The sequence below is a fragment of the Sinohyriopsis cumingii genome, unplaced genomic scaffold (assembly GCF_028554795.1).
Source record: "Sinohyriopsis cumingii isolate HCF-2022 unplaced genomic scaffold, ASM2855479v2 utg000547l, whole genome shotgun sequence".
Classification (NCBI taxonomy): Eukaryota; Metazoa; Mollusca; class Bivalvia; order Unionida; family Unionidae; genus Sinohyriopsis; species Sinohyriopsis cumingii.
Genome location: NW_028315907.1, coordinates 29250 through 51951, shown reverse-complemented (window position 1 = coordinate 51951; position 22702 = coordinate 29250). Strand labels below are relative to the sequence as shown.

At 39.7% G+C, this 22702-nt stretch overlaps 12 non-coding genes across 12 annotated transcripts; all 12 read left to right on the top strand.

The window, feature by feature from the left end:
- The first annotated feature begins 4414 nt into the window (after window positions 1–4414).
- On the top strand, window positions 4415–4578 carry LOC149773857 (U1 spliceosomal RNA). The gene has a single exon (XR_016417220.1). It is a non-coding gene; the product is annotated as a U1 spliceosomal RNA (small nuclear RNA).
- Window positions 4579–6047: 1469 nt separating this feature from the next.
- On the top strand, window positions 6048–6211 carry LOC149773856 (U1 spliceosomal RNA). The gene has a single exon (XR_016417232.1). It is a non-coding gene; the product is annotated as a U1 spliceosomal RNA (small nuclear RNA).
- Window positions 6212–7668: 1457 nt separating this feature from the next.
- On the top strand, window positions 7669–7832 carry LOC149773855 (U1 spliceosomal RNA). Its single transcript, XR_016417231.1, has one exon. It is a non-coding gene; the product is annotated as a U1 spliceosomal RNA (small nuclear RNA).
- Window positions 7833–9297: 1465 nt separating this feature from the next.
- Window positions 9298–9461, top strand: LOC149773854 (U1 spliceosomal RNA). Its single transcript, XR_016417230.1, has one exon. It is a non-coding gene; the product is annotated as a U1 spliceosomal RNA (small nuclear RNA).
- A 1465-nt stretch (window positions 9462–10926) lies between these two features.
- LOC149773853 (U1 spliceosomal RNA) lies at window positions 10927–11090 on the top strand. Its single transcript, XR_016417214.1, has one exon. It is a non-coding gene; the product is annotated as a U1 spliceosomal RNA (small nuclear RNA).
- A 1477-nt stretch (window positions 11091–12567) lies between these two features.
- LOC149773852 (U1 spliceosomal RNA) lies at window positions 12568–12731 on the top strand. Its single transcript, XR_016417229.1, has one exon. It is a non-coding gene; the product is annotated as a U1 spliceosomal RNA (small nuclear RNA).
- A 1479-nt stretch (window positions 12732–14210) lies between these two features.
- Window positions 14211–14374, top strand: LOC149773851 (U1 spliceosomal RNA). The gene has a single exon (XR_016417228.1). It is a non-coding gene; the product is annotated as a U1 spliceosomal RNA (small nuclear RNA).
- A 1451-nt stretch (window positions 14375–15825) lies between these two features.
- Window positions 15826–15989, top strand: LOC149773850 (U1 spliceosomal RNA). Its single transcript, XR_016417211.1, has one exon. It is a non-coding gene; the product is annotated as a U1 spliceosomal RNA (small nuclear RNA).
- A 1479-nt stretch (window positions 15990–17468) lies between these two features.
- Window positions 17469–17632, top strand: LOC149773849 (U1 spliceosomal RNA). The gene has a single exon (XR_016417227.1). It is a non-coding gene; the product is annotated as a U1 spliceosomal RNA (small nuclear RNA).
- A 1457-nt stretch (window positions 17633–19089) lies between these two features.
- LOC149773848 (U1 spliceosomal RNA) lies at window positions 19090–19253 on the top strand. The gene has a single exon (XR_016417226.1). It is a non-coding gene; the product is annotated as a U1 spliceosomal RNA (small nuclear RNA).
- A 1467-nt stretch (window positions 19254–20720) lies between these two features.
- On the top strand, window positions 20721–20884 carry LOC149773847 (U1 spliceosomal RNA). The gene has a single exon (XR_016417225.1). It is a non-coding gene; the product is annotated as a U1 spliceosomal RNA (small nuclear RNA).
- A 1465-nt stretch (window positions 20885–22349) lies between these two features.
- On the top strand, window positions 22350–22513 carry LOC149773846 (U1 spliceosomal RNA). Its single transcript, XR_016417224.1, has one exon. It is a non-coding gene; the product is annotated as a U1 spliceosomal RNA (small nuclear RNA).
- Window positions 22514–22702: the final 189 nt, after the last annotated feature.

The window sequence follows — 22702 nt, the reverse complement described above, 5'->3', positions numbered from 1 at the left end:
AGCATAACGGACTAAATATTTCAGGACTTTCCCTGGTTATACGTTCTATTACAGGTTTGTTCTTTTACTTAATCATAATTTTTCATTCTCTTCAAATGTACAATATCCTTCATATCATCCTTATCTATTTCATAGCACATACAACATTTGTAGATTTTTATCTATTTTCTTCAACCATATTTTATCCCTTAATTACATTTCCTCCCTTATTATGTTATCGTTCAGCAAGTCATTTCTGGTTTCCAATAGTATTACCTTATACAACGGACTCTACCCGTCTCGAGTTCAGATTGATTCACTTGATACACCTAGAGTCCCACATACACTAACGATTTTGAACCTATTCTGGACTTGTCATACCAATAACAAGCAACCCATGAGTAAAATTAATATCCTTACATTAAATGTCAATGGCCTTCGAACCAACACGGATCAAAAACTATACGAGATTAGAAACTTGGTATCTTCGCATCACATCGACCTTGTATTCCTACAAGAAACCCACGTGGAGAAAAGAACCCTTACTTCAAAAATTCAAGATAAATTGCAATGTTATTATGCCATATGGAGTTTTGGCTCGAATCTTTCATCTGGAGTTGCTATCATTAATTTTAATCCTAACATACGTTTTTTAAAATATGAAACGGATTTTGACGGTAGAATAATATGTGCTGACTTTCAATTTAATGATATACCATATCGTGCCATAAATATATATGCCCCCATCCCTGATTCGGAGAAAAGTGAATTTTTTACTTCATTGTTCACATATTTAACGGGACAACATAATCTCATTCTTGCTGGAGATTTCAATTGTGTCACTAACTCCAACCTTGACCGAGTAGGTAATCTAACCAATTACAGCGAAAAGTCCGTCCAAACATTGAAATCGCTTATATCCAACTTTAAACTAATTGACACATTTCGCAAACTGAACCCCTCGGCAAAATTGTACACATGGTATCGAAACACACTAGACCCCTCATTACCACTGTTAGCAAGCAGACTTGATCGACTGTATGTTTCTAAAAACATAGCAAATTTCATCATTAATTCGACAATCGTTAACTTCGCTCAGTCCGACCACGATGCAGTAACTTTAAGTATAGCATGTAACTCATCAATATCATATGGTACCGGTTACTGGAAATGCAATAACTCGCACTTAAACCATAACACATTAAAAACTCTCATTACGGACCTAATTAAGAGAGAACTAAGATATCATAACATCACCCTAGAATATTGGGATGAGCTAAAACTCAAACTTAAAGAAGAAATCATTCGATATTCCAAACAACTTTCGAAAATTAAAAACTCTGCAATTAAATCATTGAAGAAAGACTACCAATATCTAAGACAGAAATATGATTTAACCAATAATGAAGAACTTCTCTTTCAAATACAAGAACTCCGAATGTCTATCAAGGAATTACAAAATGAAAAATATATAGGATCAGTCATTAGGAGCAAAGCGAAAATTTTAGATAATAACGAAAGACCGAGCCAATTCTTTTTTCAATTAGAAAATAAAAAGGGTTCCCAGAAAACTATCACTGAAATTGAGTATAATAATGTGACTCATAACTCAAGTGTTGATATCTTAAACTGTTTTAAAAAGTTTTATTCCAATCTTTTTACCACAGAATTGATTGATGAAGAATTATTTAAAGAATTTCTAACTGGGTTACCTCAGTTAAAGGCTGAAGATAACCAATTCCTTACCGGACAAATTACTAAAGTAGAAATTTGGAAATCTTTAAATATGATGGAGCCAAATAAATCACCTGGACCCGATGGTCTCACAAAAGAGTTTTATGTCACGTTTTTTGAATGTTTAGGCGACACATTAGTCCGTTTATATAATTTGATCTTTGAATCAAACACTTTGTCTGATTCACAAAAACTATCTTATATTACGTTATTATGTAAGGATCCTGAAAATTCAAATAATATGAAAAATTGGAGACCTATCTCCCTATTAAATTTAGACTATAAAATTCTATCCAAAGTTATTGCTAATCGACTTGGAAATGTCATGTCCAAAATAATACACATGGAGCAAACATGTGGAGTTAAAGGTCGATCTATTTTTGATAATGGTCACCTTATACGAAACATCTGTGACTACATCGAACAAAAAGAATTATCATGTGCATTTATTTCCTTAGATCAAGAAAAAGCATTTGATAGGGTAAATTATCAATTTATGTTAAAAACATTAGAATCTTTCGGGTTTCATCCTGACTTTATTAAATGGATTTCAATTTTCTACACTGATATTAGTTCATCAGTTATAGTCAATAATTTTATTTCGGACCCCTTTTTAATCTCAAGAGGAGTCCGTCAAGGTTGCAGTCTTTCCCCCCTTTTATATGTAATAGTGTACGAGCCTTTTGCAATCAAAATTCGAAACGACCCAGAAATTATAGGTGTTAAGGTGCCAGGTGCAAGAGAAGCCTGTAAGATCTCCCTTTTCGCGGACGATAGTACAGGCTTCTGTTGCACGGACAAATCGATCGAACGGTATTTATTTTGGTCTCGCATGTACGATCGCGCTTCCGGTGCTAAGGTAAATTATAGCAAATCAAACGGTATGTTCATGGGTAAATGGCGGAACCGCAGTGATCACCCCTTTGGCATTTCCTGGATCGACAAACAAAAAATTGTAGGGTTTCATTTTGGCAACGATTTAAGTCATGATGATCACTGGAACAAAAATGTTACTAAACTTACGAATACACTATTACTATGGAAACGTAGAAATTTACCTCTCATTTCTAAATCCCATGTTATTAATCTTTTAGCTTATAGCAAAATTTGGTATACTGCAACCGTGACTGATCTACCTAAACATTATGAAATTTTAATAAATAGGAATATCTTCACATTTTTGTGGAATTCTAAATTCGAACCTCTCGCTAGAGCTGTATGCATCAATCCCCTTTACGACGGAGGTTTAAACATCACCCATTTGAGATGTAAAATCCAAGCAATACGTATACAGCATATACAAAAATTACTCGACGATGAATATTCAGCCAAATGGAAAGATTTTGCAAGGTATTGGATCGGTTTACAACTAAGGTCTTTCAACCCTAATTTGGCGCTTAATAAATTTACTCATACGCTATATGTTCCTAAATTCTATCAAAAGTGCATGACCATTTTCAAAACATTTCATGAAAATAATCCTAGTCTCAAATTTGGTCTAGTCCCCACAAAATATTTCTACCAACGACAATTACAAAGCTATGTTCTTGAACCTAAAATAACCAAATTATACGATTTAAATTTCGGCAACATTTGGAAAAATTTGCATAATAAAATTTTAGACCCCATCACTAGAGATGTGTGTTTCAAAACAATACATGATATTTTGCCCGTTAACTACAACATGTTCTTAAAGAAGATTTCCAAATCTAAGTTATGCGCTTTTTGCGGTGACATTGAAACGACTGATCATTTATTTTTCGAATGCAAATTAATACTCCCCTTACAACAGCTCATTATCAAATGGTTAAAAAAACTTTCCAGAAACTCCTTCAATACCTTTTATACTTTCCTTAAATTCGGTCTTATCCCGAATGGGGCCTCGTTCCCGGAACCTGAATTCGAGGACTTGTGCCTTTTATTATGCGCTGAATATAAATATGCTATATGGATTAAACGTATACGAGCATATTATTATAAAGAAGTGGTAACCAGTAACACCTTGTTATCCTTCTTTCTCTCCCGATTAAAATGCAGAATCAGAACTGACTTTTCCAGGCTTAACTTGGTTCATTTTATAGATAAATGGTGTTTAGCTGGATTATTCTGTTCTCTCTTCAATTTTGAATTAGTAATAGACATAAGTCTAGAATAATACTACATTCCTTCCCTTTTGGATAAATCCAATTATATATAATTTTACGATTTCTCCTTAGCTCTCACTACACAGTCACCATGTTTTAATCCACGTCTGCCGGCCTACACGTTAATTTAAGAATATCTCAAGCAGCACGTGCTAACATTCTCTGTTTTATTGCACGAACTTTTACAGCACTTCACTGGTCTATCAAATTTACATGAGGTATAGTACTTGCATCACCTTAAATACACTTTGCATTTTTAAGAATACAGTTTCTCTAATATTAGAATTTTATAATTTGCAATATTTAAACTTCTGTATGAGATTATTATACGTTTCGCAAACTAGATGTTACAAATTTACAATAGAAATTGCATACAATCATATTATGTATAACTTTGTCGCTTGTGAGCTATGCGCTTTACAATATATGTACATTTGTGTGTATACAAGAGCATGGATGGACAGTGAGTGTGCACATCTACGTGTATTTATGAGTTTGTGTGCTAAGGCGTGTATGGGGTGAAGATGGGAGTGTCGTTTTCGCTTGTACATTTTAACATGTAAATATTGAATAAAGAATTTATGAAAAATAAAAAAGGTTTCCCCAGGATGAGGCCTTTCCATTGCACTTCGGTTGGGCTGAAACCTGCGATCACCCCAAATGTGGGTGACTCGGGGTCGTTATTTATTAGTGTGGGGGTCTGCGTTCGCGCTAACCCCTGATAATTCAATTAAAAATAACCAATAATCTCAAGCTTAGGACAAAATTAGTCTGGATGTCTCTGATTAGCACGTGCCAATCGATAATGTTATTATTTCTTACACTGCTCTTTCAAGGGGTGGGTACCCCGGGTGGTCTAAATAGCCCACCATTACGGATCGCGGCCATCTCACCTGTCTGCGTGTGTTTGAGTTTCGGATTTGGCCCATGTGGTTATCAGAGAAAGCTTCCCAGTATGTTATCATGGGTCGGGAGTTCTTTCCGTTCATTTTTCTTCTCCCGGGTTCTTCCTCCACCATTTATATTGCCTGCCATGCATAGCCTGTCTTGTGCTGAAAAATGGCATTAAACCCTACAACAAACAACTTTCAAAGAGCCATCTCACAACGAACGTGTGAAATATCTTTGAGTAACAGCGATCCAGCATATTTGTGAGAGAAAGAAAGAAAGAAAGAGAAATAAATGGAAACATGCTTACTGGATTCGACGAAAATCAAGTTTTATTTTCACAGAACTTCTCTGCAGTAGAGAGAGAGAGAGAGAGAGAGAGAGAGAGAGAGAGAGAGACAATATCTTCAAATAACAGGAACAACTTCGTTAATACAGCAAGCTTGTTGTCCTTATCAAAAGCAGTGACAGCTTCATCATAAGTCTCATTGTAGAGATCATCTGCATCACCAGTTACTTCTGTATCAGCAGCACTTTCAACAATCCAAAGCTTCTAGACTCGGAGTACGGCGAAGCGTAGCTGGCCAATCAGTGGCACAAAGATTTCAAATTTAATAAAACAGAGGAAACAAATAGTAGTATTCCTTTGACCTGACAAGTCGATTTGCAGTGGTTCATAGCAAAAGAGGTTGATGCACTGCAACCTCAAATTTATACCTGCATTTTTCATTTATGACACCAAGCGATCTTGCCAGTGCAAAAACAATCCCTTTCCTTACGTAACAGTTCGGGAAAGCATTGTGTACTAAACAGCTGGATGTGATTGACCATAGTTCTTGCTAGACGACTATTGCTATTTCACTGTCAACTTGCTGTGAAGTAACTATGGGAGGTCAATGGCTGATATCAGTTTCAAGAACAAGACAAGCCCGAAACGCGGAATTGAAAAATGTATCCATATATTTAATTAAAAAACCATAATAGCTGAGAAATACGCACCGTTGCCTCAAGTTAAGAAATTTGCCAGGGGCCAATATACGAAACTATCCCCTGCCGTCCGAGCAAACCTATATAGCATATATCCACCGTAAAAGAAACTGAAATTGCAAATAAAGGACTATTTGAAGACATTTCAGTTACTTTTGTAATGTTGAAACATAAGCTATAAAGTTATTCGGAATACTAAGACATCAGCAGTACCATGGCCCTGAATCGTTTTAATTTATTTTCATTACTTAGAGGCACACTTCCTGCTCCAGACACAAACGTCAGTTGATAAACGTCAGTAAACGTCAAGAAATCATACTTACCTGGACCAGGGAGTACCGTGATCAGCTAGGCGGTTTCCCCAGGATGAGGCCTTTCCATTGCACTTCGGTTGGGCTGAAACCTGCGATCACCCCAAATGTGGGTGACTCGGGGTCGTTATTTATTAGTGTGGGGGTCTGCGTTCGCGCTAACCCCTGATAATTCAATTAAAAATAACCAATAATCTCAAACTTATGACAAAATTAGTCTGGATGTCTCTGATTAGCACGTGCCAATCGATAATGTTATTATTTCTTACACTGCTCTTTCAAGGGGTGGGTACCCCGGGTGGTCTAAATAGCCCACCATTACGGATCGCGGCCATCTCACCTGTCTGCGTGTGTTTGAGTTTCGGATTTGGCCCATGTGGTTATCAGAGAAAGCTTGCCAGTATGTTATCATGGGTCGGGAGTTCTTTCCGTTCAGTTTTCTTCTCCCGGGTTCTTCCTCCACCATTTATATTGCCTGCCATGCATAGCCTATCTTGTGCTGAAAAATGGCATTAAACCCTACAACAAACAACTTTCAAAGAGCCATCTCACAACGAACGTGTGAAATATCTTTGAGTAACAGCGATCCAGCATATTTGTGAGAGAAAGAAAGAAAGAAAGAGAAATAAATGGAAACATGCTTACTGGATTCGACGAAAATCAAGTTTTATTTTCACAGAACTTCTCTGCAGTAGAGAGAGAGAGAGAGAGAGAGAGAGAAACAATATCTTCAAATAACAGGAACAACTTCGTTAATACAGCAAGCTTGTTGTCCTTATCAAAAGCAGTGACAGCTTCATCATAAGTCTCATTGTAGAGATCATCTGCATCACCAGTTACTTCTGTATCAGCAGCACTTTCAACAATCCAAAGCTTCTAGACTCGGAGTACGGCGAAGCGTAGCTGGCCAATCAGTGGCACAAAGATTTCAAATTTAATAAAACAGAGGAAACAAATAGTAGTATTCCTTTGACCTGACAAGTCGATTTGCAGTGGTTCATAGCAAAAGAGGTTGATGCACTGCAACCTCAAATTTATACCTGCATTTTTCATTTATGACACCAAGCGATCTTGCCAGTGCAAACACAATCCCTTTCCCTACGTAACAGTTCGGGAAAGCATTGTGTACTAAACAGCTGGATGTGATTGACCATAGTTCTTGCTAGACGACTATTGCTATTTCACTGTCAACTTGCTGTGAAGTAACTATGGGAGGTCAATGGCTGATATCAGTTTCAAGAACAAGACAAGCCCGAAACGCGGAATTGAAAAATGTATCCATATATTTAATTAAAAAACCATAATAGCTGAAAAATACGCACCGTTGCCTCAAGTTAAGAAATTTGCCAGGGGCCAATATACGAAACTATCCCCTGCCGTCCGAGCAAACCTATATAGCATATATCCACCGTAAAAGAAACTGAAATTGCAAATAAAGGACTATTTGAAGACATTTCAGTTACTTTTGTAATGTTGAAACATAAGCTATAAAGTTATTCGGAATACTAAGACATCAGCAGTACCATGGCCCTGAATCGTTTTAATTTATTTTCATTACTTAGAGGCACACTTCCTACTCCAGACACAAATGTCAGTTGATAAACGTCAGTAAACGTCAAGAAATCATACTTACCTGGACCAGGGAGTACCGTGATCAGCTAGGCGGTTTCCCCAGGATGAGGCCTTTCCATTGCACTTCGGTTGGGCTGAAACCTGCGATCACCCCAAATGTGGGTGACTCGGGGTCGTTATTTATTAGTGTGGGGGTCTGCGTTCGCGCTAACCCCTGATAATTCAATTAAAAATAACCAATAATCTCAAGCTTATGACAAAATTAGTCTGGATGTCTCTGATTAGCACGTGCCAATCGATAATGTTATTATTTCTTACACTGCTCTTTCAAGGGGTGGGTACCCCGGGTGGTCTAAATAGCCCACCATTACGGATCGCGGCCATCTCACCTGTCTGCGTGTGTTTGAGTTTCGGATTTGGCCCATGTGGTTATCAGAGAAAGCTTGCCAGTATGTTATCATGGGTCGGGAGTTCTTTCCGTTCAGTTTTCTTCTCCCGGGTTCTTCCTCCACCATTTATATTGCCTGCCATGCATAGCCTATCTTGTGCTGAAAAATGGCATTAAACCCTACAACAAACAACTTTCAAAGAGCCATCTCACAACGAACGTGTGAAATATCTTTGAGTAACAGCGATCCAGCATATTTGTGAGAGAAAGAAAGAAAGAAAGATAAATAAATGGAAACATGCTTACTGGATTCGACGAAAATCAAGTTTTATTTTCACAGAACTTCTCTGCAGTAGAGAGAGAGAGAGAGAGAGAGAGAGAGAGAGAGAAACAATATCTTCAAATAACAGGAACAACTTCGTTAATACAGCAAGCTTGTTGTCCTTATCAAAAGCAGTGACAGCTTCATCATAAGTCTCATTGTAGAGATCATCTGCATCACCAGTTACTTCTGTATCAGCAGCACTTTCAACAATCCAAAGCTTCTAGACTCGGAGTACGGCGAAGCGTAGCTGGCCAATCAGTGGCACAAAGATTTCAAATTTAATAAAACAGAGGAAACAAATAGTAGTATTCCTTTGACCTGACAAGTCGATTTGCAGTGGTTCATAGCAAAAGAGGTTGATGCACTGCAACCTCAAATTTATACCTGCATTTTTCATTTATGACACCAAGCGATCTTGCCAGTGCAAACACAATCCCTTTCCCTACGTAACAGTTCGGGAAAGCATTGTGTACTAAACAGCTGGATGTGATTGACCATAGTTCTTGCTAGACGACTATTGCTATTTCACTGTCAACTTGCTGTGAAGTAACTATGGGAGGTCAATGGCTGATATCAGTTTCAAGAACAAGACAAGCCCGAAACGCGGAATTGAAAAATGTATCCATATATTTAATTAAAAAACCATAATAGCTGAAAAATACGCACCGTTGCCTCAAGTTAAGAAATTTGCCAGGGGCCAATATACGAAACTATCCCCTGCCGTCCGAGCAAACCTATATAGCATATATCCACCGTAAAAGAAACTGAAATTGCAAATAAAGGACTATTTGAAGACATTTCAGTTACTTTTGTAATGTTGAAACATAAGCTATAAAGTTATTCGGAATACTAAGACATCAGCAGTACCATGGCCCTGAATCGTTTTAATTTATTTTCATTACTTAGAGGCACACTTCCTACTCCAGACACAAATGTCAGTTGATAAACGTCAGTAAACGTCAAGAAATCATACTTACCTGGACCAGGGAGTACCGTGATCAGCTAGGCGGTTTCCCCAGGATGAGGCCTTTCCATTGCACTTCGGTTGGGCTGAAACCTGCGATCACCCCAAATGTGGGTGACTCGGGGTCGTTATTTATTAGTGTGGGGGTCTGCGTTCGCGCTAACCCCTGATAATTCAATTAAAAATAACCAATAATCTCAAGCTTAGGACAAAATTAGTCTGGATGTCTCTGATTAGCACGTGCCAATCGATAATGTTATTATTTCTTACACTGCTCTTTCAAGGGGTGGGTACCCCGGGTGGTCTAAATAGCCCACCATTACGGATCGCGGCCATCTCACCTGTCTGCGTGTGTTTGAGTTTCGGATTTGGCCCATGTGGTTATCAGAGAAAGCTTGCCAGTATGTTATCATGGGTCGGGAGTTCTTTCCGTTCAGTTTTCTTCTCCCGGGTTCTTCCTCCACCATTTATATTGCCTGCCATGCATAGCCTATCTTGTGCTGAAAAATGGCATTAAACCCTACAACAAACAACTTTCAAAGAGCCATCTCACAACGAACGTGTGAAATATCTTTGAGTAACAGCGATCCAGCATATTTGTGAGAGAAAGAAAGAAAGAAAGAGAAATAAATGGAAACATGCTTACTGGATTCGACGAAAATCAAGTTTTATTTTCACAGAACTTCTCTGCAGTAGAGAGAGAGAGAGAGAGAGAGAGAGAGAGAGAGAAACAATATCTTCAAATAACAGGAACAACTTCGTTAATACAGCAAGCTTGTTGTCCTTATCAAAAGCAGTGACAGCTTCATCATAAGTCTCATTGTAGAGATCATCTGCATCACCAGTTACTTCTGTATCAGCAGCACTTTCAACAATCCAAAGCTTCTAGACTCGGAGTACGGCGAAGCGTAGCTGGCCAATCAGTGGCACAAAGATTTCAAATTTAATAAAACAGAGGAAACAAATAGTAGTATTCCTTTGACCTGACAAGTCGATTTGCAGTGGTTCATAGCAAAAGAGGTTGATGCACTGCAACCTCAAATTTATACCTGCATTTTTCATTTATGACACCAAGCGATCTTGCCAGTGCAAACACAATCCCTTTCCCTACGTAACAGTTCGGGAAAGCATTGTGTACTAAACAGCTGGATGTGATTGACCATAGTTCTTGCTAGACGACTATTGCTATTTCACTGTCAACTTGCTGTGAAGTAACTATGGGAGGTCAATGGCTGATATCAGTTTCAAGAACAAGACAAGCCCGAAACGCGGAATTGAAAAATGTATCCATATATTTAATTAAAAAACCATAATAGCTGAAAAATACGCACCGTTGCCTCAAGTTAAGAAATTTGCCAGGGGCCAATATACGAAACTATCCCCTGCCGTCCGAGCAAACCTATATAGCATATATCCACCGTAAAAGAAACTGAAATTGCAAATAAAGGACTATTTGAAGACATTTCAGTTACTTTTGTAATGTTGAAACATAAGCTATAAAGTTATTCGGAATACTAAGACATCAGCAGTACCATGGCCCTGAATCGTTTTAATTTATTTTCATTACTTAGAGGCACACTTCCTACTCCAGACACAAATGTCAGTTGATAAACGTCAGTAAACGTCAAGAAATCATACTTACCTGGACCAGGGAGTACCGTGATCAGCTAGGCGGTTTCCCCAGGATGAGGCCTTTCCATTGCACTTCGGTTGGGCTGAAACCTGCGATCACCCCAAATGTGGGTGACTCGGGGTCGTTATTTATTAGTGTGGGTGTCTGCGTTCGCGCTAACCCCTGATAATTCAATTAAAAATAACCAATAATCTCAAGCTTAGGACAAAATTAGTCTGGATGTCTCTGATTAGCACGTGCCAATCGATAATGTTATTATTTCTTACACTGCTCTTTCAAGGGGTGGGTACCCCGGGTGGTCTAAATAGCCCACCATTACGGATCGCGGCCATCTCACCTGTCTGCGTGTGTTTGAGTTTCGGATTTGGCCCATGTGGTTATCAGAGAAAGCTTGCCAGTATGTTATCATGGGTCGGGAGTTCTTTCCGTTCAGTTTTCTTCTCCCGGGTTCTTCCTCCACCATTTATATTGCCTGCCATGCATAGCCTATCTTGTGCTGAAAAATGGCATTAAACCCTACAACAAACAACTTTCAAAGAGCCATCTCACAACGAACGTGTGAAATATCTTTGAGTAACAGCGATCCAGCATATTTGTGAGAGAAAGAAAGAAAGAAAGAGAAATAAATGGAAACATGCTTACTGGATTCGACGAAAATCAAGTTTTATTTTCACAGAACTTCTCTGCAGTAGAGAGAGAGAGAGAGAGAGAGAGAGAGAGAGAGAGAGAGAGAGAGAAACAATATCTTCAAATAACAGGAACAACTTCGTTAATACAGCAAGCTTGTTGTCCTTATCAAAAGCAGTGACAGCTTCATCATAAGTCTCATTGTAGAGATCATCTGCATCACCAGTTACTTCTGTATCAGCAGCACTTTCAACAATCCAAAGCTTCTAGACTCGGAGTACGGCGAAGCGTAGCTGGCCAATCAGTGGCACAAAGATTTCAAATTTAATAAAACAGAGGAAACAAATAGTAGTATTCCTTTGACCTGACAAGTCGATTTGCAGTGGTTCATAGCAAAAGAGGTTGATGCACTGCAACCTCAAATTTATACCTGCATTTTTCATTTATGACACCAAGCGATCTTGCCAGTGCAAACACAATCCCTTTCCCTACGTAACAGTTCGGGAAAGCATTGTGTACTAAACAGCTGGATGTGATTGACCATAGTTCTTGCTAGACGACTATTGCTATTTCACTGTCAACTTGCTGTGAAGTAACTATGGGAGGTCAATGGCTGATATCAGTTTCAAGAACAAGACAAGCCCGAAACGCGGAATTGAAAAATGTATCCATATATTTAATTAAAAAACCATAATAGCTGAAAAATACGCACCGTTGCCTCAAGTTAAGAAATTTGCCAGGGGCCAATATACGAAACTATCCCCTGCCGTCCGAGCAAACCTATATAGCATATATCCACCGTAAAAGAAACTGAAATTGCAAATAAAGGACTATTTGAAGACATTTCAGTTACTTTTGTAATGTTGAAACATAAGCTATAAAGTTATTCGGAATACTAAGACATCAGCAGTACCATGGCCCTGAATCGTTTTAATTTATTTTCATTACTTAGAGGCACACTTCCTACTCCAGACACAAATGTCAGTTGATAAACGTCAGTAAACGTCAAGAAATCATACTTACCTGGACCAGGGAGTACCGTGATCAGCTAGGCGGTTTCCCCAGGATGAGGCCTTTCCATTGCACTTCGGTTGGGCTGAAACCTGCGATCACCCCAAATGTGGGTGACTCGGGGTCGTTATTTATTAGTGTGGGGGTCTGCGTTCGCGCTAACCCCTGATAATTCAATTAAAAATAACCAATAATCTCAAGCTTAGGACAAAATTAGTCTGGATGTCTCTGATTAGCACGTGCCAATCGATAATGTTATTATTTCTTACACTGCTCTTTCAAGGGGTGGGTACCCCGGGTGGTCTAAATAGCCCACCATTACGGATCGCGGCCATCTCACCTGTCTGCGTGTGTTTGAGTTTCGGATTTGGCCCATGTGGTTATCAGAGAAAGCTTGCCAGTATGTTATCATGGGTCGGGAGTTCTTTCCGTTCAGTTTTCTTCTCCCGGGTTCTTCCTCCACCATTTATATTGCCTGCCATGCATAGCCTATCTTGTGCTGAAAAATGGCATTAAACCCTACAACAAACAACTTTCAAAGAGCCATCTCACAACGAACGTGTGAAATATCTTTGAGTAACAGCGATCCAGCATATTTGTGAGAGAAAGAAAGAAAGAAAGAGAAATAAATGGAAACATGCTTACTGGATTCGACGAAAATCAAGTTTTATTTTCACAGAACTTCTCTGCAGTAGAGAGAGAGAGAGAGAGAGAGAGAGAGAGAGAGAGAGAGAGAGAGAGAAACAATATCTTCAAATAACAGGAACAACTTCGTTAATACAGCAAGCTTGTTGTCCTTATCAAAAGCAGTGACAGCTTCATCATAAGTCTCATTGTAGAGATCATCTGCATCACCAGTTACTTCTGTATCAGCAGCACTTTCAACAATCCAAAGCTTCTAGACTCGGAGTACGGCGAAGCGTAGCTGGCCAATCAGTGGCACAAAGATTTCAAATTTAATAAAACAGAGGAAACAAATAGTAGTATTCCTTTGACCTGACAAGTCGATTTGCAGTGGTTCATAGCAAAAGAGGTTGATGCACTGCAAGCTCAAATTTATACCTGCATTTTTCATTTATGACACCAAGCGATCTTGCCAGTGCAAACACAATCCCTTTCCCTACGTAACAGTTCGGGAAAGCATTGTGTACTAAACAGCTGGATGTGATTGACCATAGTTCTTGCTAGACGACTATTGCTATTTCACTGTCAACTTGCTGTGAAGTAACTATGGGAGGTCAATGGCTGATATCAGTTTCAAGAACAAGACAAGCCCGAAACGCGGAATTGAAAAATGTATCCATATATTTAATTAAAAAACCATAATAGCTGAAAAATACGCACCGTTGCCTCAAGTTAAGAAATTTGCCAGGGGCCAATATACGAAACTATCCCCTGCCGTCCGAGCAAACCTATATAGCATATATCCACCGTAAAAGAAACTGAAATTGCAAATAAAGGACTATTTGAAGACATTTCAGTTACTTTTGTAATGTTGAAACATAAGCTATAAAGTTATTCGGAATACTAAGACATCAGCAGTACCATGGCCCTGAATCGTTTTAATTTATTTTCATTACTTAGAGGCACACTTCCTACTCCAGACACAAACGTCAGTTGATAAACGTCAGTAAACGTCAAGAAATCATACTTACCTGGACCAGGGAGTACCGTGATCAGCTAGGCGGTTTCCCCAGGATGAGGCCTTTCCATTGCACTTCGGTTGGGCTGAAACCTGCGATCACCCCAAATGTGGGTGACTCGGGGTCGTTATTTATTAGTGTGGGGGTCTGCGTTCGCGCTAACCCCTGATAATTCAATTAAAAATAACCAATAATCTCAAGCTTATGACAAAATTAGTCTGGATGTCTCTGATTAGCACGTGCCAATCGATAATGTTATTATTTCTTACACTGCTCTTTCAAGGGGTGGGTACCCCGGGTGGTCTAAATAGCCCACCATTACGGATCGCGGCCATCTCACCTGTCTGCGTGTGTTTGAGTTTCGGATTTGGCCCATGTGGTTATCAGAGAAAGCTTGCCAGTATGTTATCATGGGTCGGGAGTTCTTTCCGTTCAGTTTTCTTCTCCCGGGTTCTTCCTCCACCATTTATATTGCCTGCCATGCATAGCCTATCTTGTGCTGAAAAATGGCATTAAACCCTACAACAAACAACTTTCAAAGAGCCATCTCACAACGAACGTGTGAAATATCTTTGAGTAACAGCGATCCAGCATATTTGTGAGAGAAAGAAAGAAAGAAAGAGAAATAAATGGAAACATGCTTACTGGATTCGACGAAAATCAAGTTTTATTTTCACAGAACTTCTCTGCAGTAGAGAGAGAGAGAGAGAGAGAAACAATATCTTCAAATAACAGGAACAACTTCGTTAATACAGCAAGCTTGTTGTCCTTATCAAAAGCAGTGACAGCTTCATCATAAGTCTCATTGTAGAGATCATCTGCATCACCAGTTACTTCTGTATCAGCAGCACTTTCAACAATCCAAAGCTTCTAGACTCGGAGTACGGCGAAGCGTAGCTGGCCAATCAGTGGCACAAAGATTTCAAATTTAATAAAACAGAGGAAACAAATAGTAGTATTCCTTTGACCTGACAAGTCGATTTGCAGTGGTTCATAGCAAAAGAGGTTGATGCACTGCAACCTCAAATTTATACCTGCATTTTTCATTTATGACACCAAGCGATCTTGCCAGTGCAAACACAATCCCTTTCCCTACGCAACAGTTCGGGAAAGCATTGTGTACTAAACAGCTGGATGTGATTGACCATAGTTCTTGCTAGACGACTATTGCTATTTCACTGTCAACTTGCTGTGAAGTAACTATGGGAGGTCAATGGCTGATATCAGTTTCAAGAACAAGACAAGCCCGAAACGCGGAATTGAAAAATGTATCCATATATTTAATTAAAAAACCATAATAGCTGAAAAATACACACCGTTGCCTCAAGTTAAGAAATTTGCCAGGGGCCAATATACGAAACTATCCCCTGCCGTCCGAGCAAACCTATATAGCATATATCCACCGTAAAAGAAACTGAAATTGCAAATAAAGGACTATTTGAAGACATTTCAGTTACTTTTGTAATGTTGAAACATAAGCTATAAAGTTATTCGGAATACTAAGACATCAGCAGTACCATGGCCCTGAATCGTTTTAATTTATTTTCATTACTTAGAGGCACACTTCCTACTCCACACACAAATGTCAGTTGATAAACGTCAGTAAACGTCAAGGAATCATACTTACCTGGACCAGGGAGTACCGTGATCAGCTAGGCGGTTTCCCCAGGATGAGGCCTTTCCATTGCACTTCGGTTGGGATGAAACCTGCGATCACCCCAAATGTGGGTGACTCGGGGTCGTTATTTATTAGTGTGGGGGTCTGCGTTCGCGCTAACCCCTGATAATTCAATTAAAAATAACCAATAATCTCAAGCTTATGACAAAATTAGTCTGGATGTCTCTGATTAGCACGTGCCAATCGATAATGTTATTATTTCTTACACTGCTCTTTCAAGGGGTGGGTACCCCGGGTGGTCTAAATAGCCCACCATTACGGATCGCGGCCATCTCACCTGTCTGCGTGTGTTTGAGTTTCGGATTTGGCCCATGTGGTTATCAGAGAAAGCTTGCCAGTATGTTATCATGGGTCGGGAGTTCTTTCCGTTCAGTTTTCTTCTCCCGGGTTCTTACTCCACCATTTATATTGCCTGCCATGCATAGCCAGTCTTGTGCTGAAAAATGGCATTAAACCCTACAACAAACAACTTTCAAAGAGCCATCTCACAACGAACGTGTGAAATATCTTTGAGTAACAGCGATCCAGCATATTTGTGAGAGAAAGAAAGAAAGAAAGAGAAATAAATGGAAACATGCTTACTGGATTCGACGAAAATCAAGTTTTATTTTCACAGAACTTGTCTGCAGTAGAGAGAGAGAGAGAGAGAGAGAGAGAGAGAGAGAGAGAGAGAGAGAGAAACAATATCTTCAAATAACAGGAACAACTTCGTTAATACAGCAAGCTTGTTGTCCTTATCAAAAGCAGTGACAGCTTCATCATAAGTCTCATTGTAGAGATCATCTGCATCACCAGTTACTTCTGTATCAGCAGCACTTTCAACAATCCAAAGCTTCTAGACTCGGAGTACGGCGAAGCGTAGCTGGCCAATCAGTGGCACAAAGATTTCAAATTTAATAAAACAGAGGAAACAAATAGTAGTATTCCTTTGACCTGACAAGTCGATTTGCAGTGGTTCATAGCAAAAGAGGTTGATGCACTGCAACCTCAAATTTATACCTGCATTTTTCATTTATGACACCAAGCGATCTTGCCAGTGCAAACACAATCCCTTTCCTTACGTAACAGTTCGGGAAAGCATTGTGTACTAAACAGCTGGATGTGATTGACCATAGTTCTTGCTAGACGACTATTGCTATTTCACTGTCAACTTGCTGTGAAGTAACTATGGGAGGTCAATGGCTGATATCAGTTTCAAGAACAAGACAAGCCCGAAACGCGGAATTGAAAAATGTATCCATATATTTAATTAAAAAACCATAATAGCTGAGAAATACGCACCGTTGCCTCAAGTTAAGAAATTTGCCAGGGGCCAATATACGAAACTATCCCCTGCCGTCCGAGCAAACCTATATAGCATATATCCACCGTAAAAGAAACTGAAATTGCAAATAAAGGACTATTTGAAGACATTTCAGTTACTTTTGTAATGTTGAAACATAAGCTATAAAGTTATTCGGAATACTAAGACATCAGCAGTACCATGGCCCTGAATCGTTTTAATTTATTTTCATTACTTAGAGGCACACTTCCTACTCCAGACACAAATGTCAGTTGATAAACGTCAGTAAACGTTAAGAAATCATACTTACCTGGACCAGGGAGTACCGTGATCAGCTAGGCGGTTTCCCCAGGATGAGGCCTTTCCATTGCACTTCGGTTGGGCTGAAACCTGCGATCACCCCAAATGTGGGTGACTCGGGGTCGTTATTTATTAGTGTGGGGGTCTGCGTTCGCGCTAACCCCTGATAATTCAATTAAAAATAACCAATAATCTCAAGCTTATGACAAAATTAGTCTGGATGTCTCTGATTAGCACGTGCCAATCGATAATGTTATTATTTCTTACACTGCTCTTTCAAGGGGTGGGTACCCCGGGTGGTATAAATAGCCCACCATTACGGATCGCGGCCATCTCACCTGTCTGCGTGTGTTTGAGTTTCGGATTTGGCCCATGTGGTTATCAGAGAAAGCTTGCCAGTATGTTATCATGGGTCGGGAGTTCTTTCCGTTCATTTTTCTTCTCCCGGGTTCTTCCTCCACCATTTATATTGCCTGCCATGCATAGCCTATCTTGTGCTGAAAAATGGCATTAAACCCTACAACAAACAACTTTCAAAGAGCCATCTCACAACGAACGTGTGAAATATCTTTGAGTAACAGCGATCCAGCATATTTGTGAGAGAAAGAAAGAAAGAAAGAGAAATAAATGGAAACATGCTTACTGGATTCGACGAAAATCAAGTTTTATTTTCACAGAACTTCTCTGCAGTAGAGAGAGAGAGAGAGAGAGAGAGAGAAACAATATCTTCAAATAACAGGAACAACTTCGTTAATACAGCAAGCTTGTTGTCCTTATCAAAAGCAGTGACAGCTTCATCATAAGTCTCATTGTAGAGATCATCTGCATCACCAGTTACTTCTGTATCAGCAGCACTTTCAACAATCCAAAGCTTCTAGACTCGGAGTACGGCGAAGCGTAGCTGGCCAATCAGTGGCACAAAGATTTCAAATTTAATAAAACAGAGGAAACAAATAGTAGTATTCCTTTGACCTGACAAGTCGATTTGCAGTGGTTCATAGCAAAAGAGGTTGATGCACTGCAACCTCAAATTTATACCTGCATTTTTCATTTATGACACCAAGCGATCTTGCCAGTGCAAACACAATCCCTTTCCCTACGTAACAGTTCGGGAAAGCATTGTGTACTAAACAGCTGGATGTGATTGACCATAGTTCTTGCTAGACGACTATTGCTATTTCACTGTCAACTTGCTGTGAAGTAACTATGGGAGGTCAATGGCTGATATCAGTTTCAAGAACAAGACAAGCCCGAAACGCGGAATTGAAAAATGTATCCATATATTTAATTAAAAAACCATAATAGCTGAAAAATACGCACCGTTGCCTCAAGTTAAGAAATTTGCCAGGGGCCAATATACGAAACTATCCCCTGCCGTCCGAGCAAACCTATATAGCATATATCCACCGTAAAAGAAACTGAAATTGCAAATAAAGGACTATTTGAAGACATTTCAGTTACTTTTGTAATGTTGAAACATAAGCTATAAAGTTATTCGGAATACTAAGACATCAGCAGTACCATGGCCCTGAATCGTTTTAATTTATTTTCATTACTTAGAGGCACACTTCCTACTCCAGACACAAATGTCAGTTGATAAACGTCAGTAAACGTCAAGAAATCATACTTACCTGGACCAGGGAGTACCGTGATCAGCTAGGCGGTTTCCCCAGGATGAGGCCTTTCCATTGCACTTCGGTTGGGCTGAAACCTGCGATCACCCCAAATGTGGGTGACTCGGGGTCGTTATTTATTAGTGTGGGGGTCTGCGTTCGCGCTAACCCCTGATAATTCAATTAAAAATAACCAATAATCTCAAGCTTATGACAAAATTAGTCTGGATGTCTCTGATTAGCACGTGCCAATCGATAATGTTATTATTTCTTACACTGCTCTTTCAAGGGGTGGGTACCCCGGGTGGTCTAAATAGCCCACCATTACGGATCGCGGCCATCTCACCTGTCTGCGTGTGTTTGAGTTTCGGATTTGGCCCATGTGGTTATCAGAGAAAGCTTGCCAGTATGTTATCATGGGTCGGGAGTTCTTTCCGTTCAGTTTTCTTCTCCCGGGTTCTTCCTCCACCATTTATATTGCCTGCCATGCATAGCCTATCTTGTGCTGAAAAATGGCATTAAACCCTACAACAAACAACTTTCAAAGAGCCATCTCACAACGAACGTGTGAAATATCTTTGAGTAACAGCGATCCAGCATATTTGTGAGAGAAAGAAAGAAAGAAAGAGAAATAAATGGAAACATGCTTACTGGATTCGACGAAAATCAAGTTTTATTTTCACAGAACTTCTCTGCAGTAGAGAGAGAGAGAGAGAGAGAGAGAGAGAGAGAGAGAAACAATATCTTCAAATAACAGGAACAACTTCGTTAATACAGCAAGCTTGTTGTCCTTATCAAAAGCAGTGACAGCTTCATCATAAGTCTCATTGTAGAGATCATCTGCATCACCAGTTACTTCTGTATCAGCAGCACTTTCAACAATCCAAAGCTTCTAGACTCGGAGTACGGCGAAGCGTAGCTGGCCAATCAGTGGCACAAAGATTTCAAATTTAATAAAACAGAGGAAACAAATAGTAGTATTCCTTTGACCTGACAAGTCGATTTGCAGTGGTTCATAGCAAAAGAGGTTGATGCACTGCAACCTCAAATTTATACCTGCATTTTTCATTTATGACACCAAGCGATCTTGCCAGTGCAAACACAATCCCTTTCCCTACGTAACAGTTCGGGAAAGCATTGTGTACTAAACAGCTGGATGTGATTGACCATAGTTCTTGCTAGACGACTATTGCTATTTCACTGTCAACTTGCTGTGAAGTAACTATGGGAGGTCAATGGCTGATATCAGTTTCAAGAACAAGACAAGCCCGAAACGCGGAATTGAAAAATGTATCCATATATTTAATTAAAAAACCATAATAGCTGAAAAATACGCACCGTTGCCTCAAGTTAAGAAATTTGCCAGGGGCCAATATACGAAACTATCCCCTGCCGTCCGAGCAAACCTATATAGCATATATCCACCGTAAAAGAAACTGAAATTGCAAATAAAGGACTATTTGAAGACATTTCAGTTACTTTTGTAATGTTGAAACATAAGCTATAAAGTTATTCGGAATACTAAGACATCAGCAGTACCATGGCCCTGAATCGTTTTAATTTATTTTCATTACTTAGAGGCACACTTCCTACTCCAGACACAAATGTCAGTTGATAAACGTCAGTAAACGTCAAGAAATCATACTTACCTGGACCAGGGAGTACCGTGATCAGCTAGGCGGTTTCCCCAGGATGAGGCCTTTCCATTGCACTTCGGTTGGGCTGAAACCTGCGATCACCCCAAATGTGGGTGACTCGGGGTCGTTATTTATTAGTGTGGGGGTCTGCGTTCGCGCTAACCCCTGATAATTCAATTAAAAATAACCAATAATCTCAAGCTTATGACAAAATTAGTCTGGATGTCTCTGATTAGCACGTGCCAATCGATAATGTTATTATTTCTTACACTGCTCTTTCAAGGGGTGGGTACCCCGGGTGGTCTAAATAGCCCACCATTACGGATCGCGGCCATCTCACCTGTCTGCGTGTGTTTGAGTTTCGGATTTGGCCCATGTGGTTATCAGAGAAAGCTTGCCAGTATGTTATCATGGGTCGGGAGTTCTTTCCGTTCAGTTTTCTTCTCCCGGGTTCTTCCTCCACCATTTATATTGCCTGCCATGCATAGCCTATCTTGTGCTGAAAAATGGCATTAAACCCTACAACAAACAACTTTCAAAGAGCCATCTCACAACGAACGTGTGAAATATCTTTGAGTAACAGCGATCCAGCATATTTGTGAGAGAAAGAAAGAAAGAAAGAGAAATAAATGGAAACATGCTTACTGGATTCGACGAAAATCAAGTTTTATTTTCACAGAACTTCTCTGCAGTAGAGAGAGAGAGAGAGAGAGAGAGAGAGAGAGAGAAACAATATCTTCAAATAACAGGAACAACTTCGTTAATACAGCAAGCTTGTTGTCCTTATCAAAAGCAGTGACAGCTTCATCATAAGTCTCATTGTAGAGATCATCTGCATCACCAGTTACTTCTGTATCAGCAGCACTTTCAACAATCCAAAGCTTCTAGACTCGGAGTACGGCGAAGCGTAGCTGGCCAATCAGTGGCACAAAGATTTCAAATTTAATAAAACAGAGGAAACAAATAGTAGTATTCCTTTGACCTGACAAGTCGATTTGCAGTGGTTCATAGCAAAAGAGGTTGATGCACTGCAACCTCAAATTTATACCTGCATTTTTCATTTATGACACCAAGCGATCTTGCCAGTGCAAACACAATCCCTTTCCCTACGTAACAGTTCGGGAAAGCATTGTGTACTAAACAGCTGGATGTGATTGACCATAGTTCTTGCTAGACGACTATTGCTATTTCACTGTCAACTTGCTGTGAAGTAACTATGGGAGGTCAATGGCTGATATCAGTTTCAAGAACAAGACAAGCCCGAAACGCGGAATTGAAAAATGTATCCATATATTTAATTAAAAAACCATAATAGCTGAAAAATACGCACCGTTGCCTCAAGTTAAGAAATTTGCCAGGGGCCAATATACGAAACTATCCCCTGCCGTCCGAGCAAACCTATATAGCATATATCCACCGTAAAAGAAACTGAAATTGCAAATAAAGGACTATTTGAAGACATTTCAGTTACTTTTGTAATGTTGAAACATAAGCTATAAAGTTATTCGGAATACTAAGACATCAGCAGTACCATGGCCCTGAATCGTTTTAATTTATTTTCATTACTTAGAGGCACACTTCCTACTCCAGACACAAATGTCAGTTGATAAACGTCAGTAAACGTCAAGAAATCATACTTACCTGGACCAGGGAGTACCGTGATCAGCTAGGCGGTTTCCCCAGGATGAGGCCTTTCCATTGCACTTCGGTTGGGCTGAAACCTGCGATCACCCCAAATGTGGGTGACTCGGGGTCGTTATTTATTAGTGTGGGGGTCTGCGTTCGCGCTAACCCCTGATAATTCAATTAAAAATAACCAATAATCTCAAGCTTAGGACAAAATTAGTCTGGATGTCTCTGATTAGCACGTGCCAATCGATAATGTTATTATTTCTTACACTGCTCTTTCAAGGGGTGGGTACCCCGGGTGGTCTAAATAGCCCACCATTACGGATCGCGGCCATCTCACCTGTCTGCGTGTGTTTG